The following is a 10,890-nucleotide window of genomic DNA, read 5'->3' as shown; positions in this document are numbered from 1 at the left end:
TCATGTGTGTCCTACATGTTTAAAACGTGTGGTCATGTGTGTCCTACATGTTTTAAACGTGTGGTTATGTGTGTCCTACATGTTTCAAACGTGTGTTTATGTGTGTCCTACAGGTTTATATCGTGTGGTCACGTGTGTCCTACAGGTTTATATCGTGTGGTCACGTGTGTCCTACAGGTTTATATCGTGTGGTCCTGTGTGTCCTACATGTTTTAAACGTGTGGTTATGTGTGTCCTACATGTTTCAAACGTGTGGTTATGTGTGTCCTACATGTTTCAAACGTGTGGTTATGTGTGTCCTACAGGTTTATATCGTGTGGTCACGTGTGTCCTACAGGTTTATATCGTGTGGTCACGTGTGTCCTACAGGTTTATATCGTGTGGTCCTGTGTGTCCTACATGTTTTAAACGTGTGGTTATGTGTGTCCTACATGTTTCAAACGTGTGGTTATGTGTGTCCTACATGTTTCAAACGTGTGGTTATGTGTGTCCTACAGGTTTATATCGTGTGGTCACGTGTGTCCTACAGGTTTATATCGTGTGGTCACGTGTGTCCTACAGGTTTATATCGTGTGGTCCTGTGTGTCCTACATGTTTTAAACGTGTGGTTATGTGTGTCCTACATGTTTCAAACGTGTGGTTATGTGTGTCCTACAGGTTTATATCGTGTGGTCACGTGTGTCCTACAGGTTTATATCGTGTGGTCACGTGTGTCCTACAGGTTTATATCGTGTGGTCCTGTGTGTCCTACATGTTTTAAACGTGTGGTTATGTGTGTCCTACATGTTTCAAACGTGTGGTCATGTGTGTTTATACTGTGTAGTACTGCGTGTCAAATAGTTAAAAACATGTGGTCCTTTATATCGTGTGGTCCTGTGTGTCCTACATGTTTTAAACGTGTGGTTATGTGTGTCCTACAGGTTTATATCGTGTGGTCACGTGTGTCCTACAGGTTTATATCGTGTGGTCCTGTGTGTCCTACATGTTTTAAACGTGTGGTTATGTGTGTCCTACATGTTTCAAACGTGTGGTCATGTGTGTTTATACTGTGTAGTACTGCGTGTCAAATAGTTAAAAACATGTGGTCCTTTATATCGTGTGGTCCTGTGTGTCCTACATGTTTTAAACGTGTGGTTATGTGTGTTTATACTGTGTAGTACTGCGTGTCAAATAGTTAAAAACATGTGGTCCTTTATATCGTGTGGTCCTGTGTTTCCTACATATTAAAACATGTGGTCCTTTGAGTACGGTAGTTCTTTTTCTTAACTATCACACATATGTGGGAAAGTGAGGGTTTGGACTTAACTGACAATGTATCACAAGACAGTAAGGGGAGGGGGGGGGTTAAAAAGTATGACGTTCATTGTACGTTATTTTTAATTTTTTTAAGGACGAAAAGCACGATTATTTTTGTTTGATTAATAATAGTTATATAAGAAGCGAGGGGGGGGGGGGCGGAATTCGAAATGGGTGGGGGAGTCTGGCTTTTTGTGAAGAAGTGTGACGATATGGGTAGTGCAGGGAAAATAACTGGTAAATAAGTGTGACGTAATAGGCAGAGGACCCATAAGACATACATAGAGTTAGTTTACTACTAAATAATTCACACCATACAGTGTGCATAGATGTCTCCAACCAGTACTTCAGCTAACTTTCCATTTAGGTATACCCGTTCAGAATTCCCACCCTCAATTTGTTATTTAATGCCGCAATGTGCCAAGGGAGAGAAGAAAAAAAAACAAAAACAAATAAAGATTGCGTAGAGAGAAGAGTTCATTGGCAACGGATGATGCTTCGGTAGGAGATTGTAAATGTCAGATTTTTTTTTAACATTTCGAGAAATTTAGAACAGTCTTAATAAATTACTAACGGTGTACGTGATAGTATGTGTGGTGACGGATTAAGCGTGGTTAATCTTAACGTAAGACTCACACTGTGTGGGTGGTTGTGTGTGGGGGTTTTGGTGTGGGATTTTGTGGGTTTACAATGAGAGTTAAATTATACTTCAAATTATGTCTCATTTAATACCTACCGCTAGGGTTTTATTTATTCCGCAAAAGAAGGTCAACGCGCAAAAAGCGCAGTTGGTCGTGCATCCAAAGCAATATCAAAGTTTTTAACGCGCAAAAAGCGTAGCGGTATGTTATATTCACAGCAACAAGGAAGGACCCAACACCGAGAGAGCATCCGCAGTATAATGAGAAGATCAACGCCAACATAATAACGACATCTAACTACATCAGTCTTTTTGCTTGTCAATTAATTCAAAACTTCACTTATAAGACTTATGAAAATAACTCTGGCTCTGTTCTGTAGAAGATTCCAAAACCAACATTGAAAGGATCGCTGTAGAAATTTGGAGGTATACTCGGATTGTATTGCTAAACTACTGTAAGATTTGAAAAGTATAAATTCTTTAGTCAACCTGAATATAAAAAAAAATGTCAGATACATTCCTGTCCCCTGGTTCTCCACCCATCCACCCCCCACCCTCTTAACACACACACACACACACATCCACCGAAAAAAATTCTCCAATTCCATCCCGCTGGAAGAAAAAAAGTTTTAATTAGCTTCGTTTAGAAGTGTGTACATTCAAATGTGGAAAGACAGAAGTATTTTTAAAAAAAGAAATTACAACGGTGTTGAATAAACAAAACATCGAGGGGAATGTATATATATAAACATACAAGTAAAGATCATCTTTAGACCTGGTGATCCATTGGGCAGATGAAGTAGAGTTGATATGTTTCTTAACCTCGGCATACAAAGGGGTGGTGATATAGAACTATACGTTAGTAGATACAAACATTATAAGGTGTGACACAGGTATTTACGTAGCAGACTAGTGAAGTGTCTGCTATACTGAATGAAAGTCATTGTTGTCGAAAAAATGTCGGTCAACATATTTTAAATAGCTACCAATAGAACTACACTGGATGGTGTGGTCGAGTGGTAGCTTACCTTGGATAAGTTTGGGATAGGGTTTGAGATTATGTTAGGGATGGGGGTATAGTTAGAGTTAGAGTGTTAGTTGGACGTCTCTAGGGCCATCCAGCTCTGATGGGTAGCTGACTCACGTTAGGAAAAGAAAGGGCGGCTGGGCATAGTGCTGACCACACCATCTCTTCATATGCAGTGGACAAGAAACAGTTGAACTCTGCTTCATCTGACATATAAATCGTCATATCAGGAAGTGAAACAACTGCTGAACTACATGTTGTTGCTTTCTCATAGAAGAATATACTTTTAAGAAGGCTGTTGCAAGTTTTTTAACACGTTTTTCTTAACTCAGCTTCGCGTTTGTTTGTTTGTTTGTTGTTAAAATTGACATCGAAAATTAGCCCACTTCTGATTGCTCTATAGATCTGAAATTTGGCATGCAGGTTACTTTCGCCAAACAATTTCAGATGCAATCATAAAAACTAGCAATTAGAGACCGTAATTAGCTTAATTTAATTACGCCCTAAGGACCATAAAATTGAGGACATGATTTCTAAAGATACCGACAAGACTGAAGACCTATTGACACAGTTACTTCGGCCCCAATCGATGTGAGCACGCTGGCCGTGATCGTATAGTGGTTAGTACTTCGCGTTGTGGCCGCGACAACCCAGGTTCGAATCCTGGTCGCTCAAGATTTTTAGTCCGTGTATTTATAAACACTTAGTCAAGTCATACTTAATCAAGTCATTGGATAAAGTAGAAAATAAACTATATAAAAAACTTTTTTTAAAAACCACGTTTTTCATGTGTAGCAACGGACTAAAAAGGAGAAAATAAAATACTTAAAAAAAACTTTTTAAAAAACCACGTTTTTCTTGTGGACTAAAAAGTAGAAAATAACTATTTACATACATTTGATGACAAAAAACGTGGGTCGGGCAGATGGGTCGGGAAATTTGATGGTGAACGTACCCACGTTTTTTGTCATCAAATGTATGTAAATAGTTATTTTCTACTTTTTAGTCCACAAGAAAAACGTGGTTTTTTTTAAAGTTTTTTTTAAGTATTTTATTAAAACTGTTTCCGGTGTCTTTATCGTAATATTCGCAAAGACAAAGTAAAATCTGTATGCTTGTTAACAAAAAAAAAAAAAGACTGTTTATTAAAGCAGCTTTTGATTCCGTATTGCCGAAAGTCGAGAGAGAAGATGTAAGGGAAATGCATTAATTTCTTCTTCTTAATTTTAGTGTTGGAATGAAGTTTTACGTGTCAACATATAAATGCGACGTTGACTCCGATTTCAGCCTGCTTTTCTTTTATGATTTTCTTCCATAGCCTTTGTGTAACCAAGAACAAACTACAAGGCAGCAGTTATTTGATTTTTGGAGTTTTCTCTCTTAAATGTGTTGCTGTCCCAAGCTTTCGAACCTCATCTGCCCGGGGATTCGAACTTGGGACTTTTCGGTTCAGCAACCATGAGCTTTACCGACCCGACCACGCCAATCGTCGTGTAATTTCATAATTCACGAGCCGGCCCGCGGCATAACATACGCCGCTATTTAGTTGTTTTTTCTACTTTTCAGTAATTCATAATTTGTGAATTCGACAGTACCAACGCTGCCACTGAAAATATTTCTTTAAAACACTATAAGTAGCTCGTTAAGGACCATAACCCCCCCCCCCCCCTTCCTTCCCCCCCCCCCCCCCTTACGTTTAAAATCGTTTTAAACTAAATTATCTGCCCCTAATAGTCGTCACATAACCCGGCTCTGCTTGTAAACATTTAGAGTGAACACAGCTCACTAAGACAATGTAGGGGTGGGGAGGTAGGGAGAGCGTTTACAGCTTGTTTTCTAGCGTCTCCCAGAAGAGAATTATATATATAGATATTCAGCCCCAGCCTTGCTTAAATTTTAAATAGGTTTGTTTGAGACTTAAGAATAATATACATCCATTTAAAATTGTTGAAAACTAACCTTTTAAATAAAATAAATAAACCAACAATATGAATATAATAATAGATGACTTAAAATCAGTATCGCCATAAAAGTAGCTAAAGACTAGAACTTTCAAAGACAACAACATGTGAGTATAGCCGCTCCATCGCTTACGAATAAAAATAGTTTACCGGCTAAACAACGACTTTAAAGACACAATTTCCAGTCTTTTTGGTCGCTAAATGATCCAGCATTCATTCAGTTTAATGAGGTTCTATCGATCGATTTCTCCGTTGACTAATGACAGGACTTTGTAAAAAATCAATCTTTTTTTTTCAAACAGCGAAGACAGTGAGAAAAAAACAAACAAGAAATAGCGCGTTCCTTAACGGTTAGAATGACATAAATGGGTCATTCTGGGTCGTCAATTATAGGATACGATTCTTGACGATCTGTTTGCTTTTTTAATGACGGTCTTAAATCGATTAGCCGTACCCATATACTTGTTATGTGCCGCTATCACGTGATATTATCTATTTTATCCATGCCTGCATGCGGCACTTAAGCCACCTTTATGTTTACTCTATGTTACCCCTCCACCCCCTTCATTTAGCCCCCCCCCCCCCCTCAGGTTTAGAGATAGGATAGGGGTAGGAATATAGCGATAGATAGAAATAGAGGAATAGGAGAAATTAGGGATTTAGGAATATAGATAGGGATAACGGAGGGGGGGGGGGGTTGACGGGGGATGTAATATGCAGGACATTACCCCTCCATCCCCTTCCATTATCCCCCCCCCACACACACACACCTCCTTTTTTTGGCCAATTAGTGATAAAGATGGGAATAGGGAACGGTTAATACGTTAGGGATAGGGTTAGCGATAGAGATAGCGTAGGGATATTGTTAGGGATAGAGATAGCGTAGGGATATTGTTAGGGATAGAGATAGCGTAGGGATATTGTTAGCTATAGATAGCGTAGGGATATTGTTAGGGATAGAGATAGCGTAGGGATATTGTTAGGGATAGAGATAGCGTAGGGATATTGTTAGGGATAGAGATAGCGTAGGGATATTGTTAGGGATAACTCTGATGGGTACCTAACTCACGTTAGGGAAAGTAAAGGCGGCTGGGCATAGTGCTGACCACACTATCTCTTCAAATGCCGAGGTTACAGAAACAAGTGAACTCAACTTCACTTGCCCCATAGACCGTCAGGTTTGAAAGGGAAACTTTACTTTACTTTTATGGTTAGGGATAGAGATAGAGGTTATGACAGGGGAATCGAAAGGAGGTAATGAATAGAATGTAATTTCAAGGAATAATAACCGTTCGCCTAGAACACAAATGGGAAGAGACAACTGCATATCAACCATATAGAAGAGGGCGCTCCTCGTGCAAAGAACGCGAGGTCACAGCGCATGCGCCTTTGACCATAAAGAAGCCTCCGCGTGTACTCTGCTGCACACCTGCAGTATTTGACCTTTCCCTTCATATGCCGAGGTCAAGAAACATATGAACTCTACTTCATCTGCCCAATGGATCGCTATATATAAAGAGGATTCTATACTTTTTTTTTACAAGAAAATTGAATTCTGTTCGATGGTGTAGTTCCTATCTCGTTAAATCGTAAAATTTTGATATATTTTGAAATACAGTCACATTTGTCTCTTTTAAAATGAATAATGTAAGCACATCCTGTACATTCGATTCAATTATATTTTTGTCTTCTTCGTAGCTACTGGGCAGGTGCTAAACAGAAAGGGGACGTAACTGGTTGTCTTTTCCTAGCCAACTGCGCAAGTCATATCTATCTTTTTAAAGCTAACTTGAAATATAAATGTAATGGAAATTTGGTGTACATTTTTAGGGGTGGATCTAGAACTTTCGATTGCGTGTGCTAAGTGATTCTGGTGGCTTGGGACGTTACACTTATCTTTTGGGTGCAAATGACGGCGTGGTCGGGTGGTAGAGCTTAAGACTGCTAACCCAAAAGGTCTCTAGTTCCGACCCCGGGCACACGTCTTAGTCTGCTCAGCTTTGATTGGTACCTGGCAGGGCACGGTGAAACAGGTGAGCTCTACCAGTTTTAGAAAACAAGATCACACGTCTGGTAACGCATTGATGAAACCCTTTTTGTATATTTCGTCAGACTTTTTTCTATCCCCGCGGCAACGCGCGGGGACGGGCACGCTAATAATTTATAACGTGCTGCTCTCGCGTAGACTTGAGCGTAAATATGATTTCCCTTCGCCACCCTTCCTTGATTACCTTAACTAAAACTATACTGTCCCCATCCCACAATGAAAAGGGAACCATTTATTATGAGATAGAATATGGGTGTGCTCCGCTCAGTATCCGAGGTAAGTGTTAATCAACTACAACCAGTTTTCATCTTCATCACATAGTTTAAAATCATCTTTTATTATTACAAAGAAAAAAACAGTTTCCCGAACAAAAGCCTCACCAATAGAAGTTTCGAGAAACTTCCTGTGAGTGTGAAAGCAAAAAGTAAACCCCTAACGACACAAGACAACAGAAACCCTAAATGCAATGTGTTAGATGGAAGAAAAGAGAGGGAAAAAACGTGTGGAAATAAAAGGAAAAAGATATAAAAGAGATATAAAAGAGCCCACATCTAAATTATTTTCCCGCCGATGTGTTTATCTTTTGGCTTTCATCTTAAGGCGGTGTTCATGTGACGCAACACGCTCGCATTCACGCAACGATTCATGGGCTGGTTTAGCCAATAACCCTGACATAGGCTAGTCTTTGTTACGTTTAAAAGTAATAAAAGGCTTTATCTTGTGGGCGTATGAACCATGGCTACATTTCTTTTTAAAAAGCTGGGAGTTTGGCTTGAACAGAACTGTCATAAACAAATAGACCTTGCTAATATTTCTAGTACTTCAATCCTTTGGTATACATATCAGGTATGTAGCGCGAGGTCCAATGGTACTTGTATAGTATCTGATAGATCAGGGGTGTCCAAACTTTTCAGCCCGAGGGCCGCTTTAACTATCAAAAATCAGTTCGCGGGTCAGAGTAGAGTTTCTTCCATGCATCCTTTGGGGTGGCTGTGTCCACTGTGCCCCCCCCCCCAAAGAAATAGAATTTATATAGAAATATAAACACATTTTAAATGCAACACCCCCCTTCCAGGAGAAAAAGTCTGAAAGAAACACTGTCCGGCTGACAACACACTCAAGGTCCAAGTTTGTTCTCCTTGGGCAAACACAAAAACCCACCCGCCATTTTTGGAACTTGTCTCTTAGGAGGTCATTTGCTTGCAATTCAATGACCTCCATCTGCAGTTCATCTGGGCAACTGGTTGCATTTGCTTCAAATGGGTTTTGAAGCAGTCTCACTTCTTTTGCCTTTGAATCCTAGTCAGAAAACCGTTACTGAAACTGCAGCTGGGGGTCTTTGATGATCTTGCATGCAAATGATGTGGGGAACTCAGCTGTTGTATCGACCATGAAGACTTTGCTTTGCTGCAAGTGCGTCAAGTTGTTGCCCTGTACTTGTTCCAAAAACATGGAACAACTGTCCAACGACTCTATTTGAGTCACAATGTTTTCATCAATATTTGCAACACGGAGAGCAAAGGTATTTATACCCGAAGCTAGATTTTCAAATTGTTTTGAATTTTCTGAGCAAAGTACCTCAGCCACTTCTAACAAACATTTTTTTCCTTGAACAAAAAGATCTCCGCGGGCCGGATGAAAGGATCTCGCGGGCCGCATTCGGCCCACGGGCCGTAGTTTGGAGACCCCTGTGATAGAGTATCGGAGTTTCTTTCAGACATCCCAACGTCCGACGCGCCCTCCTCTGACTAAATAGAAAAAAATGTTTGATATAAAAAAAAAGATATAATACTTTAATCAGTGTCGATGAACCCAACCGGGGTTAGAATCCACGTGACTTGAAAGATTAAAAAAAAACGTGTGTATTGTTATTTAAACAGCTGCCATTAAGTGAGCTAAAAAAATCAAATTCTCATTATTTGCAGATTTTAAAACATATATTCTATAATGTAATATACTAAACTTCTTTAAAAAATGAACCATTTTTGGGTTGTTTGTTTTTACCGTATTTTACGGCATCTATGCAGTCAAAATTAACCAAAACACGTTCTTCATCCATGTCAACAATGATGATCAGTGGCTTCTCATCAAACTCGACTGATGCCACTACATTACACTACGCGTTTAATTTAAGCACCCAAAGCTTGTCTTCACTAAAAGAACTGGACAAGAAGTTTTTAGACAATGGCGTCACTAGGTCGGGTGTCACCTGGTGCGGTCCTCACCCCGTTGTAAATAGTCACCTTATTTCATGATGAATGTATTAGCCACTATTAAGTCTGATACTAAATGTAATACTATTAAATATTAGAATACACAGGTTATACCATATATTAGCAATAAGCATCTTTAAAAAATTCGAAGAGAATAATACATTATAAAATTTAATCGTTTCACAAATATTCCACTAACATTGTAAAAAGATTCAAGTCTCAACATGGACGGACATTGTCACCAATCGTCTTCTTGTACTGAAGTCTAACAATGGGAATCTGAAAGAAAGCCAAATGCTGGTGTTTAAAATAAAACAAAAACTATACGAAAAGAAAAGCATTCCAATACAGAAAGGGGCGGGGATACCCTTTCACCTTGCTTATATATTCGTTTTTATACGCTATACAAAAAAAGGGAGGGGGAGAGAATTATCCAACGACCCCCAACAAGACAACGTTCGTGGCGTAGGAAAACCCAAGCCCGTGTGAAACTTGAGATCTGCCAAGCTGGGGTCGTGTTTGCTTTGCTGAGCAGTGGATATTCGGTTTGTTTTTACTAAACAACAATTGATTCCTGCGCGTGGTTACACTTCACTGGGCAGGTTTTTAAGTGGACTGGTGGTGGAGGGAAGTTTAGACACTAAGAACTTTACTAAATATTGTTTACAGAAACGAAGATGAGGTTGATGAAGTAAAATTGTGAACATTTGGACAGTCTTAAGTGATTGCTTTAAAGAAAAGATAGGCCATTTACTTTTCTCATAAAGGGGGGTCCGTAATTTTGTGACGATGTGTAATGTGGCGTTCAGATAGCGAGACGTCACACTTTAGTATTTAAAAAAAAGTAATGTTATAAAACAAATTTTCGCCGCAATATCATCGCGTTTTAGAAAACTGTTTCAATAAACAGTATTAGAAATTGAGCGAGCTTAGTCAATATTTTAGAAAAAAAATTAATGTTAAAAAAAAAGTTAACTGCAATTTTGAGGGGGGGGGGTGCAGATTGAGGTGTGACGTCATATTAGGAAGTGGGGTCTGGCTTTTTGTGATGGTGTGTGACGGAGGGGAGGAGGGAAGTTTAAATCGTCAAAAAACGTGGTATCATTTATGGATGACCCAATACTCAACAAATGTAAGGAAATGTAATATACGCAGCTTGAATTACTAGCGCACTTCTTAAGCCCATTATTATTTCAGAAGTTACCAACAAAAGTAGTAACATATTTTTTAGCGCAATTTCCATTCTGGAGAATTGCGTTTATTAACTCGTCATTTCTGGGAATGGATGGATGGATGAATGAATGAATGGATGAATGTGTGTCCGGGCTTTAAGTCGTATCTCCTCCTCAACGAAGCAATATCGATGACTAGTTCCAAAAGCAATTATGTTAAGCAAGTTACGAGAATGAGCATAGGCCATAAAAATTCCGGGTTTCTTTCATGTATTTCCCGTAAAAGCCAAAAAACCTCGAAAAAATTCAGTTTTTGGCCCATATCTCGGCAACCAGACCACTTAGCGACTTGAAACATGTACCAATCGATTCCTGCCATAATTTAGAACAATATTGCCGAAGAAAGTTTTCAAAAATATCCTCTCGTTCGGTCACAAATTTTAAAATTACATAAACACCTACAAACCGATCGCTCTTCTAGCTTGAACGCACCCCATCATTATACGTCAGAGCTATTTTTAGATAACATAAGGA

Source organism: Physella acuta, unplaced genomic scaffold, assembly GCF_028476545.2.
Source record: "Physella acuta isolate Inbredline_101_S28 unplaced genomic scaffold, ASM2847654v3 ptg002087l, whole genome shotgun sequence".
NCBI classification, from domain to species: domain Eukaryota; kingdom Metazoa; phylum Mollusca; class Gastropoda; family Physidae; genus Physella; species Physella acuta.
The sequence above is the reverse complement of the archived record's forward strand: the minus strand, read 5'-3'. Positions refer to the sequence as shown.